Source organism: Trachemys scripta, chromosome 2 (assembly GCF_013100865.1).
Source record: "Trachemys scripta elegans isolate TJP31775 chromosome 2, CAS_Tse_1.0, whole genome shotgun sequence".
NCBI lineage: Eukaryota > Metazoa > Chordata > Testudines > Emydidae > Trachemys > Trachemys scripta.
Window position 1 is genome coordinate 260,937,657 of NC_048299.1, and position 17,752 is coordinate 260,955,408.

At 42.7% G+C, this 17,752-nt stretch overlaps 1 protein-coding gene across 4 annotated transcripts in view; it reads left to right on the plus strand.

Annotated features, from left to right (window-relative positions):
- The window catches only part of ZHX2 (zinc fingers and homeoboxes 2), a 106,898-nt gene that overhangs the window by 41,690 nt on the left and 47,456 nt on the right, over positions 1 to 17,752 (plus strand). The window contains exon 1 of one of the 4 annotated variants that reach the window (XM_034763544.1): positions 3,387 to 3,486. The exons of the other annotated variants lie outside the window; for them this stretch is intronic. The gene's annotated coding sequence lies outside the window, so the exon portion shown is untranslated. Of the gene's footprint in view, positions 1 to 3,386; positions 3,487 to 17,752 lie in introns of those variants that run through there. 4 annotated transcript variants of the gene reach the window in all.

The following is a 17,752-nucleotide window of genomic DNA, read 5'->3' on the forward strand; positions in this document are numbered from 1 at the left end:
CTTTATGGGTTTGTCTGGGAAACAAAGGGGAAGTGGATTCATTAATCCTCACAATACGCCTATTAGGTATGTAAGCATTATTTATCCACATCATAGAGATAGGTACAGGACTTGCCCAGGCTAACACAGAAAGTCTGTAGCAGAGCCAGAGATAGCACCCAGATCTTCTGATTCCAGTCTTGTGCTCAAACCATAAAGCCATACTTCTCTTATATGTGCTTTTTGTTATTGTAGCAATGTATCTTTAGTAAATTACACAAGGTTACTGACTAAAAAGGGTACTTGTATGAGATTTGCTAAATAATAGCTGATGAAGGAATGATTCTCTTGCAGCAAAGCTTGCCTAGTGCTTAAAGAAAAGAAACTTAGAAACCCAAAATCTTATATGTTAAAACTGATGTCTGTCCTGCAAAACCAGGATCTACCAGGATGAACTTAATTTTCAGCATGTTGATACAGATTTCCAGAAAGTTTATAGCTTCTAATTATATCATAATAACAGCATATAATCTACAGAATGCAAACCATACATTTCCTATGCAGCTGTGAATATTGAATTCAATATCAAGTAAATAATTCAAGTAAATAGGGCTGTAATTTTTATTATGGTAATTTTTAGGGAAATCCATGTATTAGGGTGAAAAATATCAGAACCCTTAGGGCTGTGGGTTAAATACTCAAAAGGTACAAGTCTTGGATTCTCATTTAAAGGGGTCACTTCAAGAATTGTGCCGATAATGCCCTTTTTGATGCTCTGCCTACCTGAGTGTTTCTTGTGTTTGAGTATTTTATGGGAGATAGTTGGAACATGGACCAGAGGGAGATCTTGGCTATCTTTGTGACAGGTTTGCAATTATCAGCACAGTTCACATTGGGTTGCAAGCTTAGTGCCAGCTGTGTCTTGCCACCTCCACCAGTACCCGCCCCCCCTCCCCCCCGCACACACACACACACGATTCACTGGCATGGTTCAGAACTCCCATTCCCAAGAGCCCCACCATTCCAAGTAAGGGCTTGGTTAATTTTTAGTGCTTATGCTCCTGACAGAGCTAAAGTCCGAGAGATATTGTGATCCTGCAGCAAGAAAGCTCTATATAGGCAGTAAAATACACCAGCATTGGTGGGTAGAGAATCTGAGTTGAAACTTGGAAGGCCTGGGAAGGGTCACAAGTTCAGGCTAAAGCTTTGCCTCAAAATATTTGTCACCACAGCCTGGATGTAGTAAGTTTATCGCACTTCCTCTGATGTCTGTTCTTTCCTTTAGACAGACCTCTTCCACCCAGACAGGGAAAGGGCAGGGCAGTGCAAATGCTCTGATGAGAACATTTTCTTTGATGAGAGAAGCTGACTGCATAACATGTAGACAGAAGGATAATAACCAAATTGAGTAAGTCTCTCTTGCTCAAATGTGGAATATGTTGATTAGCTGGACAGAGAGCTTTCTTAACTATGAATCAGGACATTTATACTCCATGATCAAACAAGTATAGTAGAGCGCAGCGTCTTTTTAAAAAAGAGAGACGACTCATTTATTAGGACTTGCCATTCCTCTTTTCAATAATAAGACTGAAATGTAGGCTTATTTTAGCTCAGGAGGGAAGCAGCACTTTGTGATACTTATTTTTATATCTCTGTCAATAGGGGGAACGTAACACGTACCAACTGCCTTCCCCACTCCCACTAGTGTTTTGCATTGTAGACAGCCTGGGGAATGCCGGAGCCAGAAGGTTTGTGTCTACTGTCCAAAGTACTGTGTTAAATAGGAAGCGCCAGAGAGTCCGAAGGCTGTTCTCTGCCAGCAGATGTTTTGCATTATCTGCTGCACACTGGTGCTTTCTGTGAACTTCACTAGGGCTTAAACGACCATGTTGGCATCTTCTGGGAAAATCTTTGCTTTAAGAGCAAGCGTAGCTAAAGAACGCAAACAGTTCAAGGACTCCCACTTCCATCATATACATTTCTTATACAAAACTGATAATTTTCTTAGATTCAGTGAATCTCCAAGGAATTTGTTTTTACCTGGCTATTATAAGGTATAGTTATTTTCCCTCTCTTCCCCCCCCCCAATATCATCCCACAGAAACATCTGCTGTAGATCTGTGTTCCAGATCACCAAAGATCTCGACATCTTGGGGATCTGTTTCCTTCAGCTTGAACAATGAAATTCTCAGTGCCGTTATATTTGGGCTGCAAAAAAATGCATGGGAATGTTTGTGTTTATATAAACAGTTTCTAATAGGGTTTTTTTAGATCCTTAAACTATTTGTAATGGTGTAAGATTGTTGTCAAAACTTTTTTTTATAGCAATCTAAATGTTGCACTCAATTTGAGACCCCATTGAGGGAGGTAGGATGGACCATACAGTCTGGGATACAGAATGGGGCGTCATAGATTCCAGGCCAATAGGGACCACTGTGATCATCTAGGTTGACGTCCCATATAACACAGGCCAAAGAACTTCCCCAAAATAACGTGATGTGATGTGAGTTCTGTCAGTAACTTGGTGAGTTAATTTGGGCAAGGCTCAGAACCTTTCTGGTGCCTCAGTTTCCTCATCTGAAAAATGGGAATGATGATTACCTACCTTTCGTAAATATTCTGAGATGTCTGTATGAAATGCACCATTATACGTGGTTATTTATTACCTGCTGTAATTTCAGTAGTGCCAACCCCAACCGTTCAAAAATCAGGTCAGGTCCCCAAAAATCCTGAGATTGGCTTAAAAAACATGAGTTTTTTTATATATATATTAAATTTGGGACCTTTTTATTTGCCTTCTGGTTTCTTATCCTTTAGGTTGACCCTCAGGTTATGGTTTCAGTTTTTTCTCCACACCAGTGAGGAGCAGAAACGTATGTTTAGAGCTGAGAATATCACATAATCACTGTAGGAGCAGGGGCTTTATGAAAAGCATCTAACATTGTAAGACTCTCCATAAAATCCTAAGCAGTAGCAACACTGTACATTTTTATAATCCTTCCTTTAAAAACAGAGTGGAGATGGGGCTATCTCTGTTGCGGTCACAGTTCTCTTCACCTTCCAGGAAAATAGCTGTCTCCAGCGCTCGGCTCAGGAATGCCAACTGTTACTGTGATAGATTTGCCTGTAACTTACGACTACTCTGTGTGTTTGTTTGTAAGGGGGTTTACTGTATGAGAAGAAGGGGTTAATTCAAGACGAGGCTGGCTGCACATAGGCAGGAAAGAGTACAATGTCCTCAAATAGCCACTCATCTACCAGCGCTCTCAGGATGCTGCAAGAGCCATTGACTTTGAAGCTCCACCTCTGACACCCTGCTGAGCTCACCAGACTGGTTTTGGGCAGCAGGGCAAAAGGGGCCTGGGAAATTGAGAGCAAAGTGCTTTGGTTGGATTTAAAAGCCAGACCCTCAAGAACATGGTGAGGGAGAGTCAAGGGGAACAGACTGAGACCCAGGCTCCCTGAGGGTAGAAGTCTGGGGTAAGATAGGCCTGCCTAGGATTCTAGGTAAGGTAGACATGCATGCAGACCCTTTGTTTTAAAAATCCTTTTCTCTTATGCTGTGCTTTGCTTCTACTTGTTTTAAGAAAGCTGTTTTGGGTCTTTGTAATCCAGTGGCCGCAGCTCCCGAAGGGAAGAACTACAGGTACTGAACCCAGCTGGCTTGAGCAAGATTGATACACAGGGGACTGTGACTGGCTGGGACCCAGTCTAAGGGAGAGAATTGTGGGATTCTGTCTGAAGGAAAGTAAAGGCATGAGGCCTGCCAGCTGAGGAGGTGCATTCAGAGAGACCAAAAGAGGAGTAAGAGGTGTAGCTATCCCTGTAACTATGACTGCAACTAAGGGTATGTCTACATTGCAATTAAAAACCCAGGGCTGGCCTGTGCCAGCTGACTCAGGCTCACAGACTCAAGCTGCAGGGCTGTTTAATAACAGTGTAGATGCTCCAGCTGCAGCTCAGGCTTTAGGACCCAGAAAGGTGTGGGTGGGCGGGCGGGGGGGGGGGGGGGAGGGGGGGGTGGGAGAGGGCAAGCCCATGCCCAAGCCCAAATCAGCTGGCCCAGGCCTGGAATGGGTGTCTAATTTCAGTGTACACACACTTGTATCACTTTTTAAAATTACAGTTCAGGGGAATTAGAGCTTCTTTGTGTTTTGAGGCTGAGCAAAGTAGGTGCCCTTTTCTTTTAATTATGTATAAATGTGTAACTTTTTCTACTCAAACTTCTTGAAAATGGTTTCCGTTGTATCTCACACCCCAATCTCACAGTTATTGGAATTGCTGTGATGTTCTTTCCAGAAATCAAGTTGTATCTTCTTTTGGGAAGAGCCAGAAAACATCTTCCTCACTTGCTGGAAAGGAGCAAAAGACTTATGGCTCCTCTCTTCCTATCCAATTACAGATTTTCCAACTTCCCATTCAGATGAATGACAAGACAGTCTGAAGTTTCTGTCCAAATCCTTCAGATTGAGTTAAAATTGCAGGTGGTTCTCTCTTTACTGACTGAAATGACAAATTTGCTTCAATCCCTTCTCTTAAACCATTCACTTAATCATGACATTTGCTGCCGATGTTCTTCTTGCTCTTACCACTCCCATGATTATTCATTACATCCTACTTCATTCCAAACCCAGCTTACTGTACAGGCTCAAGGGTTGTCTCTCTGTCTGTCTCCCAGATACACACACCCCTTCTGAGTCACGCTGAGCTTTTATCATCATGGCTATTGCTACAGCTGCTGAAAACAGGACTTGCCCTCCCTACCCTATCTTCATTCTGGTAAGAAATGGAGATAGGTAAAGCAAACTGTAACATTTGGGGCACATCAGATGAGTCCTTCTGATGGGGAAAATGGTAGCAGGACTTCTGTCAGCAGGTGCCACTACTCTCTCCAGAGCTCCACCACACCCTGGATGTCTGACCTCTTTGTCAAGGTGCCATCTCCCCATGGGCTAGCAGAGCAGATTGTGTTTTGGAGGAATGTGTCTATTGCTGGTGGACCTTTTGGGATTAGTTTCGGAATACACAATTAGCAGCAATATTTTAAGATTCCAGAATGTATGATAGGTTTCCACTGTCTGCTGAGCTTAAGCAATAGGAAATTTTGTTCCAGACATCTCCCAGGTAAATAATGCTACCTCCATAGGAACTGAACTCCAAGCCTTCTGGTCTAGCACTCTGTAATGGTTAGCCAGAAAAAACTATTGTCACTCACCCTGCTCTGATTTTTGTTTTACTTGCTGGTCAGAGAACTGGGGCGGGTGTTTGCTTTTTCTCCCTTCCTTCTGATAAGTTAGGTTTTTATTCCCTCCCACCCCCTGTATGTGTCTGAAGTTCTGCCTGTCTTCAGTGCGGTTAAAAATACTAAAAATCCCATGATGTAAGGGATACGTTACTGGTGAGTAGCATTTTCTCTTTTGTTTAAAATGAGAAATCTGGGTTTGGTCAAGCAGAAGGAAGGAGATGGAAGATTAAAAATGAAAGTTAAAGTGCTTTTATTTAAGAGATTTTGTACAGTGAGAAAATCCACTGTTGTGTGATTTTTGACATATCCTGTAAATCACAAAATAAGGTCCATATTGTGTTACTGAATAGGCTGAATAATAACCTGGCTGGAGATATAGACCACATGGATGTGTTTGACTGAGAAAAGGGACAACAAAATGGAGCCGTGGCACTATGCAAAACTCATTTATTGCTTCATTTGCTGTGCCACAGACAGATAAAATTTTGATTTTCATGTCATTGGAGATCTAAGTTCAGAATTCTTCTTTAGTGGAAAATCTGCATATTCTGAAGGGAAAAAACGAATCTATCAGGATTCTGATGACATTTGTACCTAAGACGCCAATTGTAGCATCAAAATAGGCAACTGGTCTAGTTGTTCCTACTGCTCCCCAAAAAACAGCCCCAATGTGTCCCAGAGCAACAGCACCATTAAACCACAGGTCTGACACTTAAATCCTGCTGGATCTAGCCAAGTGTAGAGGACTGGGACAATGAAAAGTGCAGATACCAAGAGGGAAATTGGGGCCAAAAACTCAAGGATCCAGGGGTCGGATCCAGGCATTCACATGCTGTTTCTCCAGGATGGACTGGGATCCAGCTTTATTTTGGTGTAAGGGGAGTGCCTACACTTGCTCTCCGTTTAGGCAATACAATTTTGAAGGTGGAGAGCAAAACACTGGCTGGATCTAGGCGCCAGACCCAGGGTTTAGTGTGGCATTGTTCTGGGATACGTATGTGCTTGGTGGGGGGAGGGGCGAGTTTGCAGCAGTAAAAAACAATTAGTTTGCTCTCTATTTTTATGTTATAATTTGTGGTCTTGGGCACTAACATGGGCAAGATCCAGGTAAACCTATTTTTTATCCACACCCGACAGTGATGCCCGTTATTACTTCCAAATGAGCAGGACTTCAAGTTGAAATACAATCCCATTTTATTTTGCCTCAATGGAAATAATCCCTTTGCAAGGATGGGTCACAGAGAGAGCAGAATGAGACCGCAAACTGAAACCATTTAGGGAAGAAAGTAGTAAGGACTATATTTTGCTAACGAGAGAGAGAGAGACCGATTCCAGCTGTGCTGAGAAAAGAAATGGTCACTAAAATAGCTAGTAGTCATTTAGGAATTGAAAAATGTAGGTATAGAGTAGCAATTCTGCAACAGAAAATCCTGTGTTTCAGTCATTTGTGAAATGTTAAAGTAAGCATAAAGAGGCAAATATTTTGGAAGAGAAGCTATTTTTTAAAGTGCAGTTATTGTTAGAAAAGTGACTCTGAGTTATTAGGGGATTTTTTATTCTCCTTGATAACTTCCATAGCACATATTCTCCAGTTGAATAAAAAATGTTTTTCTCTAAACTACTAGTGTTTCCAATGCCCTCTGAGCTCTGAGAACCTGCCTGTGTTCTTTCAGTCAGTAGCTAAGACTCTGCAGTCAGAACAGAGGCCATTCTGCTTCTGATGCATGAGCCGGACCAGAATCCAGCTCCTTTGCCCGCAGCCGTGTTGACTGTGCAGTGCCAGCAAGAGTAGAGCTTGTTTGTGTCAGTAAATTCAGCAGATATGACAGGGACAGTCACAGGGGATAAATGTATTAGGAAGATGCCATCTTTACCTAGTGTCTCTTTCGGAACATAACCATGGGTTAGAGGGCCACTTTAAAGTTGTTTGTTCACCTAGCTTGAAAAGTAACGTTAATTTGTTCTGAAAAGTCATTCATACATTTGAACATTGGTTCTGAGGTGTTTTGTTGTTGTTGTTGTTTGTTTGTTTTTCTCTTTAAGGAGATTTATAAAGCTCATATCCTGGAATTGCACCTTTCCTGTACAATAACAAACCACTTCTCCAAAGGTGCACTCCATGGCAGTTCTTCCCTCCCCAGCTGTCCCTTTAGACACACTTCTACTAAGCTCTCAGTATTGAAACTGGCAAGAATCCTGCTCTTCAGCATTTCTGGGGCCCCTCTTATGAATTCTAGTGTAACGCTAGCTTCAATAAGTGGAATAAACTGGCGCTGGGTGCAGCTGGAAGATGGGGAGACTCACTCGGACTTGCCTGCTCACTCTTCAAAGCTCGTCTGGTAGCTCAAGTTGAACAATGTCCGTCTTCTAAGTCAGACCAAAGTGAAGGGATGCTTTCGAATGAGGAGTGCAGCCTGTATGTGCCACTAGTATATCACAGCAGTGTTGAGAGAGTGAAGAATAAAACTGAGATAACAGACCACTTGGAAGCCACCCAGGTAATTGGTGTGCATTATTCTCATGAGGCTATAAAATTATTTGCGGTGTGATGTGGTCACTGTAAGCATAGTAAGAGCAGACTGTAAAATTCCCAGCTACCTGTCTCCTAATATACTGGCGCATTAAATCCTGTTGGACAGAAGTGTGAATGAAGAGAGTGATGCACTGGGGAATGCAAAATGTTTGTGGCAGAGTTCCGCTGACTGACTGAGGGAAATGATACTGCTCGAGAGGTGGGGGAGACACTGGAGCTGGAAGATTTTGGTTTCTGCACCTTTGCTATCTGCATTTCCTTTCAGTAGTTTCCGGTAGTTACCAGTGCCTAAGGGCCAGATGGTTAGTTATTCAGAGATACATTTTAAGTGTAATTGTCATGTTCAACCTGGTGAGATTTTGAGGGGTCCAGGGGAAGGAAAATCCTTTAATATCCCTTTAATATCTGAGGATCCATCCAGGAACTGAGCACAAAGCCACCACAGTGTTCCAGCATCTTGCCTGGTACAGGACTCAACAACCAAACTTGGGTCCTGTGTATTGAAGTGTGGACCTGGGGCAAAACTCAGAGTAAATCCTGTGTAAGGGAATGTGAATTACACATTGCTAAGTGGGTATGAATCTAACAATCTCGCTTAAGACTCACCTCTGAATTTGTTCCCAGATGTTTTCTGCATGTTCAGATAAATCAGATATTCACCCTGATTATAACAATGAGAAAATCCTCTTTCCGAGTTACCCAACCGCTGATGTTGTGCCCGAGAGGCCTAATCGCAGATACACCAGTGTAAATCAGGAGTCCATTGAAGTCCATGTATTGACTTTAGCCAACTTCTTTTGTGATATTCGGTTGACTTCATAGCGTGTGGTTTGTTTTAAATGCATGTTGGCCCTTCTAGTATCGGATTCAGGATGTAGTGATTTTGTGTATGACACAAAATTCCTGATTATCTGTGGGTCATATAAAGGAGATGTTTTTTGCGGCTGACTGTTCACTAACTGAAAAGGTTTGGGGTGGTTTTGTATTCAGTCCTGAGTTTGCTAACCGTTTGTAACCATGTTAAAGACAAACAAAGCAAAGGAGAAACTTCACTGAGTGAGCACAATAATGACTGTGCAAAATGTGGCTGTGTGACAGCGATTTGCTGGGCTTTCCTCTCCTCTTTTATGTGAACTGAAAGATTCAACTCCAGCTGTGGAGTTTCTTGAAGGCTAAGATGTTCATTTGCACTTTCACCAGAAAGCCCACCTCTCTAAACATCATCAATTAATAGGCAGATATTCCCTGTGCTATATCAAACCATAATATAATAAAAAAATAATATATGGAGATATACCTATCTCATAGAACTGGAAGGAACCCTGAAAGGTCATTGAGTCCAGTCCCCTGCCTTCACTAGCAGGACCAAGTACTGATTTTGCCCTAGATTCCCTAAGTGGCCCCCTCAAGGATTGAGCTCACAATCCTGGGTTTAGCAAGCCAATGCTCAAACCACTGAGCTATCCCTCCTGCCCCCCTTTGCCTGAGTAGTCCTGGGGGGAGACTGTGTATTGAATTTCTTTAAAAAACGGAACACACCAATAGTACATAGGGGGGAGTGAGGGGAATCCTGTCTCCAGAGGGTCCGAGCTTAAATAAAGCTACCCTTTTTTGACCTCAGAACTTGAGGCCAGAGATCATAGTGACCAGAGATGGAAGGCACCTATTGGATCACACAGTTCTCGCCATGGCAGGATGAAGAGGAGACTTATTCCTTATTGCTATGAAATTACATTCGATCTCATACATGTCGGGGTCAGAGTTTCCAAAGCATTCACCATTGGCCTAGCTCTTCTCCCTTGACCGTTGTAAGGCTGAAATCCACTATTCTGTTCTTTCTAGGTTTTGATACGGCACCCATCTCATTAGTATCTCAGGATCCTACCCAGTAGATCAGGGCCTGACCATTCCTTACAGTGCTTAAAAGAAAAGGAACCAAAAAAAAATCATTTTTTAAAAAAGTTTTTAACTGTTGAGGGAGGGAAGAGGCAGTTTTCATTGAGCAGGATGCCAGAAATTGCATCAATCCAAGAACTGCTTGTGGTTGTCATAGTCACAGCCTACAACACCCAAACAAAGCAGCAAGGAACCAAAGCTGGCATCTGAAAGCTGTTATATTAATCACATTCTTCTGGTTAATTACTAATTTATGTATTTATTTTCGATTTTTTAAAGAAGGCATGAAACCCCACAGCTTGGTATGGGTTTTTAAATAAAGCCTAAGTTTTCATCCTCCCCCAAAATTGAACATTATCATGGGACTGGAATTTCTGATTCAGTTAAGATTCCCTTCAGCAAGTTCTACTGGTATGACACATAGATCAAATCCTGACCAGTGAAGTCAGTGGTAACACTTCCATTGACTTTAATGGGGCCAGGATTTCCATGGAAGGTGATTCAAAGGTGATTGCCCAGTGGGCAGTCTTTCAAAGCTCATTGCACACATGATGATATCCGTGTGATAAATTGCACAGGGCTGTGATAAATAAATTTATTACAGGCCTATGTCTGTATTGCTTGCTTCCGAACCCATCTCCCAAGACGTATTCTAACATCCCAAGCCCCGGAGCAGCTTCAAACTCCACCGTTTTTTTCAATAAAACAACCTAAGCGAGAAAAGTTTTATCCTTTTACCCACAAATAAGGAATTTATGCCCCAAAATTTATCTGCACAATGCTCAGGATAAGTGAGATTCTGTCCTGAGCCAGGGACTGATTTTCCTCTCTATAAAATACCATAGCTGTAAAATCTGGTACCTGGGGATCCTGCAAAGCTAAAAATCTGAACTTTATGCAATTGGAAAGGTAAGGCTCCAATTCCTACCTTTCCAATGGAGCCCAATGCCTGGCAGGGGCTGAGATATCAAATTTAAAAGTGGTGACTTTTTTATGTATTTAAAAAAAAAAAAAAGCTCTTCCAGGCTAGTTTTGAAAGGGTTTTGCACTTACCAGATTTAATTTTTTTCTCCCTCTGAGACCTGCACAGTTGGATTTACAGCAGTGGTTCTCAGACTGTGGGCTGTGACCCCAAATAGGGTTGCGCCATCAGCAGATGGGGTCACGGCAATCCCTAATGTGTGGAGGATGCCATTTTGCTCCACACAGCACGACCTCTCATGTATGGTGCATGCGAGGTCACCATGCATGGAGGACACCATTTTGCGCTATGAAGAGGCATCCCCTGCACAGCATGACCTCACCTGCACCATATGTACGAGATCATGCTGTGTGGAAGATGCTATTATGTAGGGCAAAATGGAGTCCTCCATGCATGTGACCTCGCACATGCAGTGCGGGTGAGGTCACACTGTGCAGAAGACGCCATTTTGCTCTACAGAATGGTGTCTTCCATGCTGTCTGGGTTCTGGGAGGCAATAATTCATTAAAATGGGGTCATGCCAACACAAAGTTTGGGAACCCCTGGATTATGGTAACTTCAGGCACCTGCTACAAGAAATAATCCTAATATTTTTTTTAGTCTTTACTAAAATAGGTTTTCTGAGACATATGGCACATAAATGGTACAACATACATGGTTATGTGGTGTGAGCTAAAGGTTTCATGAGCACTCGTTTAAAATAATCTGCATAGTTTATTCATGCCTTCATCACTTGTGAGTAAAGCAGCCATTCCAAACTTATGCCAGTAAAACCTCTATACCATCTCATTCCATTATGTAGTACCTATTTAATAGGGTCTGCGATGCACACTCCAAAAGCATTTTCTTCCCATGTTGGGGACAGACACTGAGTGCAACAGGCATTAGCCATAACAAAGAGGTCAGAGTCCAGAACCAAAGCGACCACAGATGATCACTGTGCTCAGGGACTATTGATTCAGCAACTGCTGTATTCTTATCAACTCTGTCGTTACTGTAAGACCTTCCAGGGGGCTCTCATTAAATAATAGCTAGTGGTTGATTAATATGCTGTGAGTCAGCAGCACAGTATTTTAGCTTTCTCTAGTTGCTATGGTAACATTATTTTAACAAATAGCTTTTTAATATTTAATGAAAACTATGCTTCTGGCAAGCTAGAGTAAGAACTACTACAATTACTACTACAAAGGGTTAGCAATGAAGAATATTTCAGAGCCACATTTTTTCCCCCGGAACTGTCAGCTCCCTAAAAATCACTGTAATTCATTAGTTGTAAGGAAACGTAAGCCTGTTCCCAAGACACAATGCTAATGTAATGCAAATCCGCAGTTACACTATGCAATTGAAGGTTGTCTCTTCTTTGGTGTATAATGTCAACTCACTACATAAGGACATATCAATATGATAGCATTTATTAAACATTTCTTTGTAGCTGGAATTCCTCTTTTTACCTGTACCTGCCTGATGAGATCATTCTGATTTTGTTAGCTTCATGTTCCTTATGTGTCAGGTTGTATGCTTTTTTCCCCCCACCCGCTTTTAAAGGAGGCAGTTGCTGTATCCAGATCAGACTCTGTAGTGAATCTTTTTTTAAGGTGAGCACCTGTGCTCCCTAATAAACCAAATATTCCACAGGGGAGACAATAACAGAGAACCAAGTCCAAAAAATAATTAAAAGCCCTTTTTATGAATTACATTATTTTATATTTTTTATCATCTACATCAGGGATCAGCAACGTTTGGCACGCGGCCTATCAGGGAAATCCGCTGGCGGGCCAGGACGGTTTGTTTACTTGCAGCATCTGTAAGTTCAGCTGATCGCAGCTCCCACTGGCTGCGGTTCGCCGTTCCAGGCCAATGGGGGCTGCGGGAAGCAGCGCAGGCTGAGGGATGTGCTGGCTGCCGCTTCCCACAGCCCCCATTGGCCTGGAACGGCAAACCGCGGCCAGTCGGAGCTGCGATCGGCCAATCCTGCGGACACTGCAGGTAAACAAACAGTCCTGGCCCGCCAGCAGATTTCCCTGATTGGCTACGTGCCAAAGGTTGCCGATCCCTGATCTACATAGTATCAAAAGTTGCTGGGCTTTTTATATAAGAAAGCTGCTCTGGAGAACTGTGTGTGTGTGTGTGTGTGTGTGTGTGTGTGTGTGTGTGTGTGTGTCACAAATAATATAATAAGCAAACATAACATGAGTAATTCTATATAATGTGAGTTTCATAGATAACATATTTATATTACATAATTTTATATCAAGCATATAACGTTATTTGGATGTCAATTAATTTTCTTTGTAAGGTGTTTTGACATCTTCAGAAGATTCCATTCTATTCTAGATATCTTAAGTAGTTCTCTGGTCCCCAGCACTGTTGTATCTGAGCACCTCAGTTTATACATTTATCCTCGCCGTAAACCCCACGAGGTAGGAAAGTGCTGTTATCTGCATTTATCATTGGGGAACTGAGGCACAGAGAGAGAAACTGGCTGTAACGGAGCTGGGAATTGAGCCAAGTCTTAGGCTAGTGCCCTAACTGGCTATCAGAAAGTTTAGACTTGAAATTAGACGAAGGTTTCTAACCATCAGAGGAGTGAAGTTCTGGAACAGCCTTCCAAGGGCGCAGTGGGGGCAAAAGATATATCTGGCTTCAAGACTAAGCTTGATAAGTTTATGGAGGGGATGATATGATAGCCTAATTTTGGCAATTAATTTGTCTTTGACTTCTAGCGGTAAATATGCCCAATGGCTTGTTAGATGGGGTGGGATCTGAGTTACTACAGAGAATTCTTTCCTGGGTGCTGGCTGGTGAGTCTTGCCCACATGCTCAGGGTTTAGCTGATCACCATATTTGGGGTCGGGAAGGAATTTTCCTCCAGGGCAGATTGGCAGAAGCCCTGGGGGGTTTTTGCCTTCCTCTGCAGCATGGGGCACGGGTCACTTGCTGGAAGAATCTCTGCACCTTGAAGTCTTTAAACCGTGATTTGAGGACTTCAATGGCTCAGACACAGGTTTGATACAGGAGTGGGTGGGTGAGATTCTGTGGCCTGGATTGTGCAGGAGATCAGACTAGATGATCATAATGGTCCCTTCTGACCTTAAAGTCTATGAATCTATGAAACCCTGGACCATTCTCCTCATTCTATATAAGTTTTTATACCCCCTTGTCATCTTAGTATGTGAGCAATGTCCAAAGCAACTTGATTAACATCTGTCACATTTATAGATAAGTGTTATAGAAATGAAATAGCCCAGTGAGAGGCAAACATTATTAAACCCAGTGAGTTTCCATATGAGCAAAGCAAAGACGTTCAGACCGGCTGAAGACCTTCTAGAAAGTCAGTGACAGAACCAAGGCAAGAATTAGGAATTCTGCATTTCCTGCTCTACTCATTAGACCACTGTCCTTCCTATTTATGCTAACTAATTACAAGATCACGTAAAATAATCAATGAGGGAAGAAAAATAGACTCTCATATTCTCTCTTATTTTATTTTTCTTTCCCCATTGATTATTTTAAGTGATCTTTTACTATGTTTGCTTAATATTGTACAAGTCTAAAAACCTTTGTTACATCTGATACCACACCTCTTATCTACATGCTGAACATTTAGATTAATCTTATAGCCTTTTATGTCATATATTTTATATATATATTTGTAGCTGCTGTAAAACGTAGTCAGTGTCAGTCCCTTTGCCATATTACCCTCTGAATTGAGATGGGTCTCGACAGCTGGTCTGACAGACAAAAGAAGGAAAGATGGGCAGGGAAGGACAAGGTTTACTTAGAAGTTCACACAATTATATAGGTTAGTTCTTGTACCATTCCTGATAGCTCCAAGAGAGGAGATTTTTTGTTTTACAAAAATAAATTAAGTAAAATGCTGCTACCACAGAAGCAAACTCAGTGGTCTTGTAGCAAAGGTGGGTCTCTAGGAGGCATTTAAAAGAGCATGTGGTAGTGGCTTTGCAAATTAATTCAGGGAGGGCATTCCATGCCTAAGGGCCAGCATGGAAGGAAGGCCTGGAGATTGTTGTGAGAGAAGCTGACAGACACATGGAAGAGGGTTCAATTGCTGGTGGAATGGAGGAGGCAAGTGCCAAGATGATAACAAACAAGAGCTGACAATTATGGAGGGGCAAGAGCCTTAAAAGTGAGGATTAACAGTTTGAACTTAATGCAGTGGAACAGGGGGAGTCGGTGGAGGGACTTGGAAGGTGATTTGGTGACAGTGACTAACAAGGAAGGATGATTATCCTAGCCCCTGTGCTTTTGAGTGCATCAGAGTGGGATGCCATGTGTAACCAGAGAGGAAGCAGCAGTAGCCAAGAAAGGAAATGACCAGGGCCTGAACTGGAGCTTTAACAACGTAGTCAGATTTTGGAAATAACATGGAGGGGAAAACAGCAGGATTTGTGTGCTACCTGGATGTGAGGGGTGCAGGCGAGGGAGGAACGAAAGATGGCCTGGGTCTGAGTGACCTGTTGTCAGTAGTGCTGTAGAATGGGAGGGGAGAAGGAAGGTTTTGGGAAGAAAAGTCAGGAGTTCAGTTCCACTGTGTTTAGCTTGCTGATGAAACAGTCAGGGGATGATGTCAGAGCAATTGCTCTGGGGGAAGATACGCAATGGAGTGGTAGGGTTCTTCTGTTCATCCTGTTAGCAAGTTTTGGAGCCCTCCTGGGTGATGTGATGCTGGCTGATAACTGCTGACAGGTCTAGCTTGTTAACTGTATTACCCTGTATAGAAGGGAGGTCAGGGGAGCTCTGAGTGGAAAGGCTAGGGGGCTGGGATGGAGAGGTGTCTGCAGGAAAACCCAAGGATCAGCCAATCTTGGGAAGAAAGCTTAGACTAACAGCAGGTCTACACTACGGGGCTAAATCAACCCAAGTTACACAACTCCAACTATGTGAATAACGTAACTGGAGTCAACGTACCTTAGGTCAATTTATTGCAATGTCTACAACGTGCTGGGTTGATGGGAGAAACTCTCCCGTAGACTTACCTTATGCTTCTCGTTTCAGTGAAGTACTGTAGTTGACAGGAGAGCGATCGGCGGTCGATTTAGTGGGTCTTCACTAGACCCGCTAAATCGACCCCCGGTGGCTTGATTACCGTGTGTCGATCCCCCGGTAAGTGGAGACAAGCCTTATACCAGTATAAAAGTGCTTATACCAGTATAATTTGTGCTAGTTCCCCAACCAGACTTTCCACTGTAGACTAGGCCTTTGTAATTCAAATGTAACCTCCCAGGAAGGGTATCAGTTCCAATTTAAATACAATATGTCGAATCTGTTTACAGTAGGATTAGAATTTTGCCTGCTTGTAATACAGAGTCATGATCTAAACCCTAGCGTATTCCAGCAATACTATTTCACATTAAGAGTAATAAGCATATGGACTTAGGCTGTGTCTGCACTTAAATTGCTACAGTGACATAGCTGTTGTGCTTCAGTGTAGATACTCACTACAGTGACAGGAGGGGTTCTCCTGTTGCTATGGTTAATCCACCTTCCCAAGAGACAATAGCTAGGTCAATGGACGAATTCTTCCATCGACCTAGCAATGTGTACATCGGGTTAGGGAGGCCTAACTACGTCGCTCAGAGTGTAGTCAGTATTTTTCACACACCTGAGTGACGTAGCTGGATCAGCCTAACTTTTTAGTGTACATCTAGCCTAAGTTACTGGGGAAGTCTGCTCTAGAACAAAGGGTGTAGTACTGTCAAGAGAAACTGAGGCCTGGTCTACACTAAAAAGTAGTCAACCCAACTACGTCACTCAGGGAAGTGAAAAATCTACACCCCGAGCAACGTGGTTAAGGTGACCAACCCCCTGTGTAGATGGAAGAATTCTTCTGTTGACTTACCTACTGCCTCTCGGGGAGATGGATTAACTACAGCCTCAGGAGAACCGTTCCCGGCGGTGTAGTGAGTGTCTGTGCTGAAGTACTGCAGTGGTGCAGCTGTGCTGTGGTAGCTGTTGAAGTATAGGCAAGCCTAAGTACCCAAGATCAGAGTTCAGGATTCCGTTTCCCTGTAGCAGATGATGGTACCATGAGCACCCAACAGCAGGGTGCAGAATGCAGCTTGAAGCGTTGTTGTAGGTATTTGTGATGATTGCTTACACTTTCCTCTCAAGCTTCTGACACAATCCACCGTTGGAGACAGGATAGAGCGCTAGGTGGAACATTATTGGTCGTTTTTGATTGGCAATGCCTGTGTTTCTACATCAGTTTCTCTTGGCTATTCAAGAATAGCTCATTCAGTGAGAATACTTAATGCATAATCTTCAGCAGCACTGGGAAAAGAGACCCACCCCAGAGAGCTGCTTCAATAACACCAGCAGCATGACAATGAAGTGTTCCACAGGTAACCTTTGCTAGCACTATCCTCCCAGTGACTGCTCCTTCTGGGCATCAGCTAACATGAGTGTGGAAATCAGTCAGGGTTGGTTTTCTAGAGAATGGACTGCTTATGACTATGACTCCAGCCGTGCATTAGGGAAACCGAGTTCTGTCACACTCCCCTGTTGTGCGGCTCACGTGATTTGCATCATAATTACTCCCAGGTGATGCAGCTATGAAACTCTGCATTGGTTAATTTGTATTTAGCACTGATTTTGCTTTTAAGCAAATCAGGCTAGTATTTTATAAATACACTGTGCACACACTAGGGTACAATAATAGTCTGAGATTTCTCAGTTTTTACTGTCAACATTAGTCATCACTCAGTCAGATCTAAACAAATCTGGCATGTTTTCATTTCTACACTGCCCAAAGTATAATCCTCCCACTGAAAAGTCTAAAACCAGTCTGCAACTCCATTCAGCACAGTCTGAATCCCAATCAGAACTGCCATGTGTGTATTTAACCTAGTACCTTTTCACAGTACCACATTGCAGGTTTAAGAGGTTTATGTGTGTAGGAGGGAGGAGAGAATGCAGTGTTGAGAACCACTACAGTAAAAGTCATAAGATCCAGTATTACACGGAATTGTGCTGTATTTTTGCTGGCATTTTTCAAAATGTAATTGTGGGTGAGAAGAAGCATATATATATATATTGCTGAAGGAGGAAGTGGATTTTTGGTTTTGTGCTAAACCGTTTAATGGGTTTCTACTGTTAG